The 4,692-nt window shown below is 37.3% G+C and overlaps 1 non-coding gene across 1 annotated transcript; it reads left to right on the top strand.

The window, feature by feature from the left end:
- Window positions 1-2,665: 2,665 nt before the first annotated feature.
- Window positions 2,666-2,772, top strand: LOC131145323 (small nucleolar RNA R71). Its single transcript, XR_009134106.1, has one exon. It is a non-coding gene; the product is annotated as a small nucleolar RNA R71 (small nucleolar RNA).
- The last annotated feature ends 1,920 nt before the right edge of the window (window positions 2,773-4,692 follow it).

Below are 4,692 nucleotides of genomic sequence, written 5' to 3'. Positions count from 1 at the left end.
ATTATGCAAACAATGATCAAAAGATGTACCAAAAACTGAAAAATCATCCATGAAAATTTCCATTATCTCTTCCACCATATCAGAAAAGATAGTCATCATGCAACGCTGAAATGTTGCCAGGGCATTGCACAATCCGAAAGGCATCCTCCTAAAAGCAAATGTTCCATAAGGGCATGTGAATGTTGTTTTCTCCTGATCCTCGGGGGCTATGGCAATCTGATTATATCCCGAATAACCATCTAAGAAGCAATAATAGAAATATCCGGCCAATCGATCCAGCATTTGATCAATGAAGGGAAGTGGAAAATGATCCTTCCTTGTTGCTTTATTCAACTTGCGGTAATCCATACATACACGCCACCCCGTGACTGCTCTTGTAGGAATAAACTCATTGTTGTCATTTTTCACCACCGTCATTCCACCTTTCTTTGGCACAACCTACACTGGACTTACCCATAGGCTATCTGAAATAGCATAAATAATTCCAGCATCGAGGAGTTTTAAAATTTCAGCTCTCACAACTTCCTTCATTGCTGGATTTAATCGTCTTTGGTGCTCGATTGACGGTTTGTGAAGTTCCTCCATTAAAATCTTGTGCATGCAAATTAAAGGATTTATACCTTTTATGTCAGAAATAGTCCATCCCAAGGCTGTCCTATGCTCCCTCAACACACGCAGCAACTTTTCCTCTTCTTCCGATGTGAGTGATGCAGCGACAATCATTGGAAAGGTGTCATTATCCCCTAGGAATGCATAGAGAAGATGCTCAGGTAATTGCTTCAACTCTGGAGTTGTAGTTTGCTGCATCTTTTCTTTAGAAATTCCAGAATCCGTCTTTGCCACCATAGGTTCTATCCTCCCCACTTCATTGCTAACTGTTGTAACCTGCTGCAAAGCTCCCAAAGCAAATACACAGTGTAGAAATTCCTTACTAGCACAAGGTAAATCAGATTCGAAAATAGTAGAATTATTAAAATCATAAACATGGGATAAAGTAGTGATACACCGTTCTAGATGATCGGTTGGTACAACTTCTTGAAAGGCTTCTTCTATACATTGCTGCGTGATATCTACCCGAAAGCAAGTGTTTAGATCTTCTGGGAATCTTATGGCTTGGTAGATGTTGAATATGACCTCTTCCTTGTTTACTCTCAATGTGAGCTCACCCTTTTGAACATCAATTAACGCCCTTCCAGTGGCCAAAAATGGTCGGCCAAGAATTAGTGGAACTTCTTGGTCTTCCTCCATATCTAACACCACAAAATTAGCAGGAAAAATAAATTTATCCACCTTTACCAATACATCTTCTATGATTCCATGTGGATACTTGATGGATCGGTTTGCTAGTTGCAAAGAAATGGTTGTTTGTTTCATCTCTCCAAGTCCCAATTTCCTGCAAATAGAAAGTGGCATAAGATTAATGCTAGCTCCAAGATCACATAAAACTTTATCAAAAAATAAATTTCCAATAGTGCAAGGCAAAGTAAAACTCCCTGGATCTTTTAATTTTTGAGGTAATTTCTTTTGAAGAATAGCACTACACTCCTCAGTAAGCTTCACTGTTTCGAACTCCTCCAACCTTCTTTTCTTTGAAATGATGTCCTTCAGGAATTTGACATAGTTTGGCATTTGTTCCAAGGCATCTGTAAGAGGAATATTTATGTGAATTTTCTTAAAAATATCCAAAAACTTAGAAAATTGCTTATCTAATTTTTGTTTTTGAAAATGTTGAGGATAAGGAAGTGGAGTAGAGAGAATAGGAGGATTGTCAGGAAATGAAATTGTTGGTGACGTGTCAGTCTCTCTTGGTGTGTCATCCACCATCTCGTCTTCTTCCACTTTATTCTTGCCTTGGCCATTATTTTTAGCTGTAGGTGTGGACATGGTTTCCTTTGCTGGCGATTTCTCAATTTCTCTTCCACTCCTAAGTGTGATGACATTGCATTGTTCCTTAGGATTCACTTCTGTGTTGCTAGGAAAAGTTCCTCTCTGTTGGGTATTTATAGTCATGGCCAGTTGCCCAATTTGCATTTCAAGGTTCTTCATAGTGGCTCCCATATTGTTGCAATGAGTCTCAATGTTGTCTAGTCGTGCATCTGTCTTTTTAAACCTTGCTTTTGTCTCCTCAACAAAAGATATCATGGCATCCTCAAGTGACATCTTCTTCTCACCTTGATGACTCTTAAATCCTGCAGGAGGTTGCAGCACATTCCTTGTATTTTCATAAGACAAATTCTCATGATTTCGAAGCCCTGAATGGTAATATTGTGGCAAAGGATCACCACGATAATTGTAGTTCCGATTATTGATGTATTGAACCTGTTCTTGACTCGCTCCAATGCTCGGATCTGTCCTACTTGTAGCTGCCACATATTCTGCACCTTGTGGTATCCTCTGGGTTGTCAAAGCTGAAATTTGATGGGATAGAGAAGTGACTTGAGTTGAAAGTGCAGCAAATGGCTCCAAATCATGAATTCTAGCAACTTTCTTAGCCATAGTTCTTTCAGTTGGCCATTGATAGTTATTTGAGGCCATTTCTTCCAAAAGAGCAGTAGCACCCTCAGGTGTCTTTGACATCAAAGTTCCTCCAGATGCAGCATAAACTAAAGTCCGAGTTTGCCCATTTAATCCATTATAGAACATTTGAATTTGCAACTAATCAGGCAATCCATGTTGTGGGCAGCGTCGAATCAAATCTTTATACCTTTCCCATGCTTCATAAAGTGATTCAAAATCATGTTGCTTGAATTGACCAATCTCACTCCTGAGTTGAGCTGTTTTTGCAGGTGGAAAGAATTTAGCTAGAAATTTTTCTGCCATGTCCTGCCAACTAGTAATACTCCCAGGTTGTAGCGACTATAGCCAACCTCTTGCTTCTCTCCCTCTAGCCAGTGCACGCTGCCCCCCTTCCTCTCTTCTTGCACATGGCTCCCTCCACAAGGAAACCCTCCTTTGACTTTTCCATTCCTTTCCTTTTGCTTTTCTTTCCTTGCTTTTCTTTCCTTTCTTTTTTTTTTCTTTCCATTCTTTTGTATTTCCTTTGTATGTACCCAGCGCCTCACCTTCTGAGATGACCCGGCTGCATGGCTGGGTCGAATCTCATTTTTTGATTTTTTGATTTTCTTTTTTTTTTTCAAAGGTACATGAACTGCCCTCCTCTTTCAAGCCCACTTTCGACCCTCTTATAGCTTGTAAATCTCAAAGATTAAAACAAAAAAGATGTAGAACTCTTTTTCAGATTTTCCCAGAATTTTGAATCAATTTGATCGGAGCTCGGATGAGAAAGTTACGCCAAGATTACGAAGAATTGTTGAAATAATCCATAAAACGGCATGCTAACTTTACGTCTGATTTCGGCCTTGATGCTGCTAGTATTTTGCAAAACAAAAAACACAAAAATTGTATATTATTTTCTTATCTTTCTACAGAATCTTGAATCATCTGAATTAGAGGTTGGATGAGAGAGTTACGCACAGATTGCAAAGTACCGTCGTTTTTTTTAGCTTCCAACAGTTGCTCTGTAAAAAAAAAAAACCAAAATTTCATACATTACTCAATAAAACCCAAATTTTATAAATAGAACACAATGTTAGAATATTGAGAGTAATTAGGCATTTAATACAAAATATCATTCGCAATGCATGAATTAAAGCACCTAATTACGCAATTTAAGCGCGTAATCAATTACTAACTTGCGGTTTTTCATTATCAAAACCAAGGATTGGACTCAAAAAGCCAACACAAATTTTATCTATTTTTGCTTACATTTTGTGCAGTGATGTAGGAAATGGTTTTGCCAGTATGGAAGACTGGGAACCGATAATTGGTTTTGAGAATCCATTTAAAAAAATAATAAAAAGAAAAAAAAGGGGGCATAATGTATGGACTACCCTTTGATGATATATGTTCCGTGAATTTTTCCTCCTAATTGTGGATAATGTCTTATGGAAATTTCAATCATATTTTGATCATATGATGGGTGGCCATCTTTGGCCGACCAGTGTACCCAAAATGAGCCCAATAATGAGTTACCACTTGTTAACCCATTTGGGCATGAATTTAAACTAGTTCTTTTTTAAAGTCAGTTTTTACAAAATTATTAACTGGAGTTTGGGCCCTTTAGTGTTTGACAGTTCAATTGAGGCAACAATCATGGGCCAAAGGGATGGTAGACCATTTTTCTTCTACTGATTACGAGCTTAAATTGGGTAACTAGGTGCTTTAATTCATGCATCACAAATTATATTTTTTAATTAAATGCCTAATTACTCTCAATATTTTAACATTGTGTCTTATTTATAATATTTAGGTTTTATTGAGTAATTTATGAATTTTTGGTATTTTTTTATTACAGGGTGACTATTGGAAGCTAAAAATCGATGGTACTTTGTGATCTGTGCATAACTCTCTCATTCAACCTCCGATTCAAATGATTCAAGATGTTTTAGAAAGATAATAAAATACTCTACAATTCTCATGTTTTGCATTTTGAGAAATACTGGCTGCATCAAGGTTGAAATTAGACGTGAAGTTACCATATGCTGTTTTATGGACTATTTCAACATTATTTTGTAATATGGGCGTAACTTTCTCGTACAAGCTCCGATCGAGACAATTCAAAATTGTAAGAAAATTTGAGAAAGAGTTCTACAACTTTTTTGTTTCAAGTTTTGAGAGATACGGACGTTTACT

Source organism: Malania oleifera, chromosome 12 (genome assembly GCF_029873635.1).
Source record: "Malania oleifera isolate guangnan ecotype guangnan chromosome 12, ASM2987363v1, whole genome shotgun sequence".
NCBI classification, from domain to species: Eukaryota; Viridiplantae; Streptophyta; class Magnoliopsida; order Santalales; family Ximeniaceae; genus Malania; species Malania oleifera.
This window is presented reverse-complemented; position numbering and strand designations above follow the sequence as displayed.